Source organism: Lycium ferocissimum, chromosome 3, assembly GCF_029784015.1.
Source record: "Lycium ferocissimum isolate CSIRO_LF1 chromosome 3, AGI_CSIRO_Lferr_CH_V1, whole genome shotgun sequence".
NCBI classification, from domain to species: domain Eukaryota; kingdom Viridiplantae; phylum Streptophyta; class Magnoliopsida; order Solanales; family Solanaceae; genus Lycium; species Lycium ferocissimum.
In genome coordinates this window covers 43,470,448-43,480,808 of record NC_081344.1, presented here as the reverse complement: position 1 = coordinate 43,480,808, position 10,361 = coordinate 43,470,448, and the positions used below count along the sequence as shown (strand labels likewise).

The 10,361-nt window shown below is 36.1% G+C and overlaps 1 long non-coding RNA gene across 4 annotated transcripts; it reads right to left on the bottom strand.

Annotated features, from left to right (window-relative positions):
• Positions 1-646: 646 nt before the first annotated feature.
• Positions 647-6,671, bottom strand: LOC132050238 (uncharacterized). 4 transcript variants are annotated; one of them, XR_009413295.1, is made up of 4 exons: positions 6,134-6,671; positions 4,230-4,551; positions 2,358-3,216; positions 647-852 (listed from the first exon to the last, which is right to left on the bottom strand). It is a non-coding gene; the product is annotated as an uncharacterized LOC132050238 (long non-coding RNA). The 4 variants fall into 4 exon arrangements; XR_009413294.1 differs by adding an exon at positions 1,722-1,909 and having other exon boundaries at positions 4,230-6,669; XR_009413296.1 differs by adding an exon at positions 1,722-1,879 and having other exon boundaries at positions 4,230-6,669.
• Between the last annotated feature and the right edge of the window lie 3,690 nt (positions 6,672-10,361).

Below are 10,361 nucleotides of genomic sequence, written 5' to 3'. Positions count from 1 at the left end.
CTCGGGTTGCGGCTTTACATTATATGATCCCGATGTACCGAATACGGACTTTACACGATATATTCCATGTGTGTACGGGACACTCTCTCCCACATGACGTGCTTTACTTCTCTATCTTTGTTGTTGCACATGATCATATCTTTTTCTATGTTACCGTCTACTGCCTTACATACTCGGTACAATTATTCGTCTTGACGCCCATTCTTGTGGTATTGCGTTTCATGCGCGCGGTACCCCAGAGCGAGTAGAAGTCATTATAGAAGATGTTCGAAGAATGTTGGCAAGCTCCACTCTCCACGGAGGTTCTTGCCGACTTACCACGTGCTATGGTCCATGATTACGATTAGAGACTTTGCGGACGAGTCGTGGGTCTAGAAGTGTCGACCCTAAAAACGGAGTTCAACTGGTTGATGTGTTTTTATTTTACGGAGCCCTCTTATCTACAAACTGCGTTTACTTGAGAAACGACGAAAAGATTTTGAAAAATTTTTACTATGTATTTTACCGTACTTTGTCTTATGATTCCACGAGAGCATGTGTGTACTAAGAGTCCGAGGGTTCGCTCGGCTCCGAATATGGGGTCGGGTGCCCATCACACCCTAGTAAAGTCGGGGTGTGACAACAAAGAACTAAAGCGTCACATTACAAAAAAAATATGACATTTTAGTATCAACTACTAATAAAAGAGAATAAAATTGTCGCATGTACAAATGAGAACATCTTCAAATAACTCCTAACAAAACAGAAGTTAGGCTTGTATTGCGCTTCAACTTGTTCTTTCATTTTCACTTGCTCATCTGTGCTTCACTCTCTTCAGGTGCACGTCAGTTCTTCAACTTTCAAATTCTTAATCTGTTAAAATAACAACTTTATGTCAGTTTGACAACAAGTATCCTAATACTTGCTTGCTACTACTTTTCTCATTTTCTTTTCCACAAAATCAAGATTACCACAATGAAAGCAAACACAATTTATAGGAACCGTCCAAAAAAAAATTAGTTGAAAAGAGAACTAAACTTAATGCAACTGTTAAACAGAAAGGAAACCAAACTTATTCGATAAGAGAACTCCACGGACAGCAAAACTAACAACAAAGAAAGCAAACATAGCACTAGGATTACAGTGATTGAAGACATAAAGAAGTTCATGCAGCTCTGTGATGTTCAGTTTCAGCATATATACAGGGAAGGCAACATAATAGCAGACTATTTGGCAAATCTTGCATTGGACACTGACAGAAATCTAGAATTCAGAAACTTTCAAGAATTACCAAGCACGAGAAGGAAGCTAATCAACATGGACAAGATGAAGTTCACAGACTTGTGGATCAGAACCAAGAAGATTGCATGATGATCACAATCATAAGTTTGGCTCTACTGGACACAAACAAGCTACATTGAGGAACTTGTGTTAACTCTAGATCATGTAATAGGAAGGGAGAGCTTCATAAACTTGAACTTCAACATAGTTATAGTTTATCTCCTTTTAGCTAGTTCCTATTTTGAACATGATGTAAGATACAATTTTTATCTCTTTATCAATAAAATCCATCAATAGGACTGTCCTACTGACATATTAGTTTTTTTTTTTTTTTTTTTTTTTTTTAAAAAAAACATAGCACTAGGAACTGTCAAAATAATTTATTTGACAACAGAACTGTCAGAAGAAAGCAAACATAAGTTAGAGATTAAAGCACAAATAAGGATGAAAACAGATCTCACTGGAGCATTGTATCGATAAAGCATATACAGCGTAGGTGGATAAATATGCACGTCGCTGAGTAGTTTATTCTACTTAGGATACAAGTACACTTTAGCCACAACCTTTAGTGTTTCCCAACTTTGTTTCAAGAGAATCCTGTAACGTATGTAGTCGTCTTCTGCCATAGAGTGTATGACTAAGAGAAACTCTGCAGAAAATAAAAGCTTACATGTGCATATCCTTGGGTCTATTCCAATGAGTGAGATATCTCTGCGGATATTATTTTGCCATAAGAAATTACTTCACCAAAGATAATAAATATGTACATTCTACCTTTGTAAATGGCAACATGTCCAAACAAATACATAGTAACTGCCTTTAGAGAAAGGGATAGACTTGACCCTCAATAATGTTTGTAGAAAGATAAAGCAATGAACTTCACACTAATACCAGCTTGATTACCAAAATTCAGAGCGAGAAATATTAAAAGTCTGAAGATAAAAATCTTATGGGTGTAAAGTAGTCCTGTGAAGCAGTTTAATGTTAATGCAGGATGTTAAAATAATTTTGATTAACAAACTGCTTATCTGTCATAGCAACCTCTAAAATAACATTTTAGAATTAGAAAAGCAGGAGAATAAAATGAACAACAGAACCTTAGCTCCAAAAGACGTTGAAACTCTGAGAGCGTTCCCTCTGGCAGCTGCGCACAGTATGTATCCGCCGCAGAATCTATTGGAGACAGTATGAACTATTTCACAAAGCAAAGTCAGTATACTATCCAGAGGAAGGAATACAAGAGCCTCATTTCAGACAAGCACTCATCAATCACTGGCCTTCAATAATGCTTCTGCTTTGCTCATCTCACAACTAACAAATTTTGAATAGCTAGCGACCTACTATCTGTACAAATTGGAGAAGCTCAAAAAAGTTTAAGCCAATATTCTTGTTTTAAACTATTGTACCGAGGGCATTTAGAGAGTTGGCATAAAGGCTTTTGGTGGAGCCAATTATTTCAAGAAGGCAAACTCAGCGCATAAAATACTAGTCAAAGGCGTATCTAGCCTCTGATACTAGTGACAATAGAGAAGACTTTCTGCGATGGATTTAGAGATATTATAACTACTTTTTCTGTAACAATGTAGTTTCATATTCATCAGGAGACTAAATATTTCGAACAAGCAACAGTCACCTTTGCTTGTTTAGCTTTCTAGGACCAATCATATTGACAGTTTCAACTATTAGTCACTTTATTTCATCGAAACTGAATCTTACTTCAGGAATAAAGTGAAAACATGTGCTTGCCTCAAGGTATAAAAATGGAAATGTTAAAGAGGATGAAAGTGCTGGGGACAAAATGCCAGTTTAAAATTTAATAAAACACACAACAAAAAAGAAAAGAAAAAGAAAACAAAAGAAGGATCTACACTTCTGAAATGCTGGAAATCTTACTTGTTTTCAGAGGGAAGGACCTTCCAGCAAAATAGTCTTTACTGCTTGAGTATCCAAAAACATCTGCAATGATGTCATGCCAGTTCTATTAAAACTACATTAAGATGACACCATTTGATAAGCTATATGGCACTGACATTGCAACACTTAGTAAGCAGTGCACTAAGTGTTAACAAACCATAAATACAATTGAGAATAATCAATAAACATATAGATTGTACTTAACTGTTAATAATGTATTTGCTGGGCCAAAAAGAGGCTTAATGCGCAAAGTAAAATAAAACATGCATGTGCTGAAATTAACTCATTATAAATTTGCAACATGTATTTTAGGTACCTATTCTCTACTAATTACAAAGAAAGGGAGCATGTGCTTGGCGGGATCACTGTAACTACTTTTACCACGTGGGCTTACAAAGATTTGTAAGAAACATTACTAAGCCAAAATAATTTAACTATATTATTTTATCTTGACAATATTCTTCTTGAAAAATAAGAAGTGCCACTCTATTTCATGTACATCACATTATAAGAAGATATCTTGGTTGTAGAAGATATCTATACAGAGTAGACTTTTCTCTAGCATTTTTAAGAACCTTTAAATTAGAAAAGAATTTGACCAGTGCACCTACTGTACATGTGATACTTCAAATGATAACGACAGTATCCTCAAAGTTGCAAATAGTTCACCAAGAATTTGAACCAGTGCACACAGTTTAAAGACAAATGAAATCGTCTACATCCCTGCAGAAATGTTTTCAAAGGTCTTGAAAGAAGGCAAAAATACTAGGCATAGATAAGATTTTAGATTTTATGCATCCAACCGCTAGAAGCTTTAAAACATGGAAAAGATAAAGATCAAGGAGAATCTTTATCAATGGTCATATAGAAAGAAACACAAAACTTTGATTCCTGATACAACATTATATGGATAACTAAACCCAAAAAGAAAAAGAATAGTAAGTCAGTAGTTGAATAAAATGCACTGCATACTACACAAATGGATAAAAAATGATAGAAAATTGAACAAAAAGGAACATGCATTTTTCTAATCTTTGAATGATAAAGGAACTTACCTGCATCTACGAAAGATCTTATGTTTCCTAATGTTTATGTCAAAGGACAGTAAATGCATCTCCAAGCAATCAGACGAGCGCTTGCAGAACGACTTCATAGCCACAGAGGATTTCTCGATTGAGAAACTTTTATTCAATTAAAGTATGTAAAATTTGGTATTCAAGAAATAACGTGAAGCAACTCATATAGTGAATGGAGATATGTATATACCAACCTGAGAGCTATCGTTGGAGAAAAAAATTCCTCCATGCATCTATCTATTTTGCAGTTGATCATGAAGCTGAACAGACATAAATAGTGTAAGGAATTTAATCTGCATAGCTGAAATTTCAAACTTCAATAAATTATTGCCTGCTCATATATTTACACAGAGAAAATACAATAAAAAATGAATATAGGAAAACAAATTATTGTTCATTTTAGAGATCCTTAGCTTGAACTCGAATTACTTAAACTACTAGACTCCTCTCTCTATCATTCATACTTCAAGCATTCAGTTTTGCGTTTCAATAATGTCTGTAATTACTATTATGCAAAGGTAGAAAAGTGATAAAGATAAGAAACAAAAACACCTTATAAGATTTTAACTAATAGAAATACTTTTACTGTCCAACAAACTTAGGAGAGTCCAAATTTAAACTTCATTGATTATGGTAAGTGTTAAAATACATTTTAGTGAAATGAAATGACATGAACACAACAATCCAAGTAGACCAGACTTTTGACATTCTTTGCTGGCTTGAAGGAGCTTTTTGGAACCTGTGGAAGTTTCTGAAGCATTTTGGCTATTACAGAATGTTATAAATTTGATCGTTGCTCGCTATATTTTATTACTTTTCTGTCCTTCCAAATTTAATGGTTTAGTTTGATAGAACACAATGAAAATTAGGCGGTGGCACCATTTTAGCATCTAAACTACTCTGATTTCTCCATGTTGATGAGTTACAACAACCATAAATAATTAACTAAGTGCTGAATGATTGAGGATTATATGAAAAAGCAATGAACATAAAGAAATTAACATGTAACCTAACATGATGCACCAACAAGAAAGAAATGGGAAACACTTTCACACTACGTTAAACTTTACTTGTTTAGAATTCGTATTGTTTCGTATTGTTTCACCAATTATGTGTACATACCTCTAACTACAATCTCTGAAACAAGTTCCACTCTAGTGTTAATATGCTAAAAGTCACTTCTTATCTTACATCAAGCTAGTACTAATTAGAACACACGCATCTTTTAAATAGTAAAGAGGCTATCTAATAGCTTTCAAAGGCTTAATATATTGACACTCAATTTTGCGGATGGTAAATACAACTCATAACCCTCTTGGGATCTTTCCTAGACTTCTCATTCATTCAAATATAATAGATTTATAGAACCACACAGAGGTTAAGAACAAAATTTTCCATATTAATTCAAAAGAAATTTCAGTTACTTATCCAAAGAATATCATGAAAATCTTCATTTTTTAAAATCATATGAGATATCTATCAATCTACTGTTTCGCAAAATTGGAAAGTGCCCAGGATTCAAGGCATTATGATATTAGAGTAAAGTAAAGAGATTTGAGCGCATAAATATACAGTCCTTTCTTCACAAATTAAAGATGAATGAACTTAGAAGACAACCCTCACAATTTACTATTCTGCCCTTTAAGGCAAATGCATCTGCAGACATGCATACTCCACTATTTCTAGAAAAAATATTCAGCATACCAAATTCCAAAAGGAAAAAATCAAATTTTCCACAGCGTACAACAAATACACAGAACCGAGAATTGGCCTCAAATTGGACAATAAACACACATACAAAAAAAAATCATCAGACTGAAATAGTTCAATTAAACAAAACCAATCCATTTCACACTAGGGAAAAATTATCAACTTTAACAAACCTGAATAATGTGACATTAGAGGGAGAGCCACAACTTCTCACAGATAGACAAACACTAATTCATTCAGATACTGAAGAATTAACCAAAAACTAGCAAAAAAATGAACATATCTCGTTTATTTGGTAGTGCCCTTAGACCAGAGAAGGCAAACTAAAGGCCCTTAGACATGCCTCTGTCATACATAATAATCTTCACCAAAACCGTGTGAGCTTCCTCCTATTTTGGAGTTGGATTCGAAATACTGAAGTGCAAGGTATCAGGACCTAAAAGAGATGGGAGGTGGCAGTTAGGGATTTTGGCATAGAAGGGGCAGAAACATTTTAGAAAAAAATGTGGGAAATGTAAAGAAGCCTGGCGCTCTTTTTTTATTCATGTGTTGGAAATAACGACAGGATTTTTTGGTTTTTATTGACCAGATATTATCCCTTCGCTGTTTTTAAGCAAATATTTGACTTTAACGACTGCAAAAATCTATAGTCGCTGTAGGTATACTTATAACGACCGGATTCACATCCCTTCGTTGAGATGTGGTCGTTAAAAATCCAATTTCTTATAGCGTTGGTTCCAAGGTTGTCCTTTCCGGTTACGACTTACGAGATCGTAATTCATCCTTTACTTCATTGTTACGTACTTCCTATGGCTTGTACCTTTCAAAACTTCACAAGACGTCTCTGATACTCCATTAATATGGTGAAATACGTGGTATGCTCATGCTCTGAAAGTGCAAGGTGTAACATCCGATATTTGAAGTTTGTTATTGGTGACTAGGTTCTATTGAAGGTTGCTGTTATATCCCGCATTTTGTACGTCGGGATAATCCGAGTCAACCACGATAAGTTGAGAACAAGACGATTCCGAGATATGAAGTAGAGACTTTTGTATGCTTTAAAGGCTTAAATCGTGTATGATTTTAATGTCATGAATATGTTAAGGAAATATTGGAGCCATATTCTATTTTTGGAAAGTGTTCTATTTTTGGAAAGTTGAAAATTCAACAAAAAAAGAAAAAGAAAAAGAAGGAGCCATGTGGCCGGCCACCTTGGGGTGGGCCAAGGGCCACATGGATGGCCAAAACTTGTAAATAAAAAGATGACTAAGTCATCTTATTTATCACTTCCACACTTAAGAAAATTCAAGAAAAATCAAGAAGCTTTGAGGAGGAGAAAAGGCCATGGTATTCGGCCATACCTTGAAAAATCAAGACCAAGATTAAGCCAAGAGAAAAATTGTTTCTTCATGCAAACCTACTAATTCAAGGGTGCTTATTAACGTGAAAGTGTTGTTGGAAGCGTTAGATTGCTCGTTTTCATCCTTGGCCAACTTTAGGCAAGTTGAGAAGTTGAAGAAGAAAGGTGAGTTCTAAACTTGTTTTATGTGTTATGAATGGTTATTATGTGTTGTAGTATGCTAAAATGGAAGAAATTCATGATAGAAATCAAGTTGAAGTTGAGTCATGAATGTTGGGGTTTGGCCGTGTGTGGTGTGGAATGTGTAGGAATAATGAATTAAGTGTTTTTAGCATGTTTATGTGTTGTTGTAATGTGTAGAAAATGAATGGAAATCATGAAATGTGCATGGAGGGTGTGTTGGCCGAATGATCCCCTTTTGTATAGTTGAGAATAAATAAATCGTCGTTAGTATTTTCGTTATCGTCGTTATGGATTTTATGAGGAAAAATGCAAGTTTAAAGACTCAAAATAATATTATGTTGGTTATGGGATGATTTGGAAATTTATGCGACTTTTATGTGGTTTTTGTACTTATGAATATTGCATCGTTAATGTGTGGATTAATGGTGTAAATTATGAATTTTGAAGAGAAGAATGTGTTTGATGTTGTTCTCGGGTTTGGGGACAATTTCGGGTGAGTTGGAGTGTGGTTTGGGTCGTTTGGAGAATTGTGTGAATTATTTGAAACGTTCTTGAATATTGTTTGGAAGGTTTTGGATTCGTGATCGAATGTAAAAAACGCGGATGTTAGATTGAACGTAAGTAGTTGGAATGAGTGTATTAGGTAAGTTGTTGAATGTTGTTGGAATATTATGAATGTTGATGAAGTTATGTAGAAAGAACTATTAATGTTGGAATGTATTGTGAATTGATTATTGATATTGTAGTTTGTTGTTGGTTTGGTTGTTGTTGAAATTAGCCGAGTTGAAATCTCGGGGTTGGTGTATTTACAGGGGAAATGCTGCCGAAATTTCTGTAGAATCTAGTGTTCGTTTGGAATTGAATGCCTAAATGCGTATGGCTAATGTTTATATATTTGGCGTTATGTAGATCTTGGAACTTCTGAGAGTCGAGACTTGATTTAGCTTGCGAGCGGACAAGGTATGTAAGGCGTTGTTTTCTCTTCTTTGGCATGTCTTAGTGCTACTAGGCTATGATCCGAGCCTCGGAGAAATTCCACTCTTAGGATCCGAGCTTAGATATGTATCTTATTCATTCTTAAAAACTTACTCTCTTATGTAACCAAACTAAGGTTCTTATGTTCTCAAAAGATTAAATTTCAAAAGTCTTATAAAGAATTTTGTTACTAAAAGGCTCCGAACTTCAAACGCTCGTAACTTTTGCATATGAGCTCGGATCGCCCCGAAACATAATAGGTAACTTTATAAGACATAACATTCCCCTAACTCTCGTAGTCGGGCTCGGATGGGGTCGGCACCCGTCCGTGGGGCCCGCGGCTTTTCTATGATTATCCTTAATGACCTTTAAGAAAGATTTAGTACTATTTTTACCTTGATCTCCGAGTATGGATTCCCTACTTATTTGGTAAGTTTAGAATTATGATTTGTATGCATTTTAAATAAGGATTGCTACGCATGTGACTTCGATATGTAATTATGATCTCTAAGTCCGGTCTGACATGTTCCGAGTAATGTCTGAAAGGTATTTTGTCACACCCCAATTTCCGATAGGGTGTGATGGGCACCCGACCCTTGCCTAGGGCCGAGCGAACCCTCTGACTATCGTAACACTCGTAATCATAATAGGCCCTTAACCGGATCATAACTGCATAACGAAAATTTTAAAAGAACAAACATACTTCATACTTTTTTTTTTCAAGTTAGACAAAACTTGTAACCGTACAAAATCTGTAAATCTACATATAACGATACTACGGCTTATGGAGCCGCTCACAACGGACATCTTATACACACGACCCTGTCTGCAAAGTCTCTAACATGACTCGGATATCATAACACGAACAAACTCTGACTCGGCAGCGCTCCGGAGCAAGTGGAGCTCACCAATCCCGCTGGAACATCTTCTGCTAACATCACCTACTCATCCGTGGGTACCTGCGTGGCATGAAACGCAGCCCCCCGAAGAAAGGGGGTCGATGCGAATATGTGTACCGAGTATGCAAAGCAGAAAGTACGAAAAATGAAGTCGTAATAACCCAATTACCTAAGTACTTACATCCGATACATAAATCATACATACTCATACCGAGCACATCATAATCATACGAGATAACATTAACCGATGTGGATTTGCCTAGACCAATGTGGGATTTGGCTCATCATTGGGTTTGCCCCACCATCGGCGAACAAACTCATCATATCATCATACATCATCACATATCAAATGCGGTCCATAGGACCCCGTGACGAACGTGGTCGCCACCCTATCCGGCGCCACAAAGACGGATAACACCGAAGTTTCAAATCTCCGTACAACCCCGAACATAGCACACCATCACAACATATCATAAGCCATATCACAAAGATAACTCCATAAACGGAACCCGGCCCTATGGCGAGGTCTCGGGAACCGTAACACAGCATAACACCAGAGTATATCATAGTGCGCACGATCATATACCGGCCCGGGATCCGGTGAGAGAGGTAACACAGAACGCACGAGCAGATCGTAAGTAACCACACGCATAGCAGACATCATCACAGACTCAACCGAATAATCAAAACGAACCCTCTTTTTGAAAATCCAAAACCATAGTCAAATCAAGTTTTCTCCCGAATCTCGCTCGGGACATATCAAACCGAACTTCAGAAACCGTTGTTACGTATCAAAATCATGGGCATAAAATCCTTATTTCCAACTCGACAGTTAAATAAATAATCATGCTTGGGATCGGAAAAGTGGTCGTATTAAATCCTTTTTTTTTTAAAAAATAGGTTATTTAAAACCAACATAGAAAAGTCGCGGGACTCACGGACGAGCGTCAACCCAATCCGGGCCCGCCTATAAAAATTTAAGTC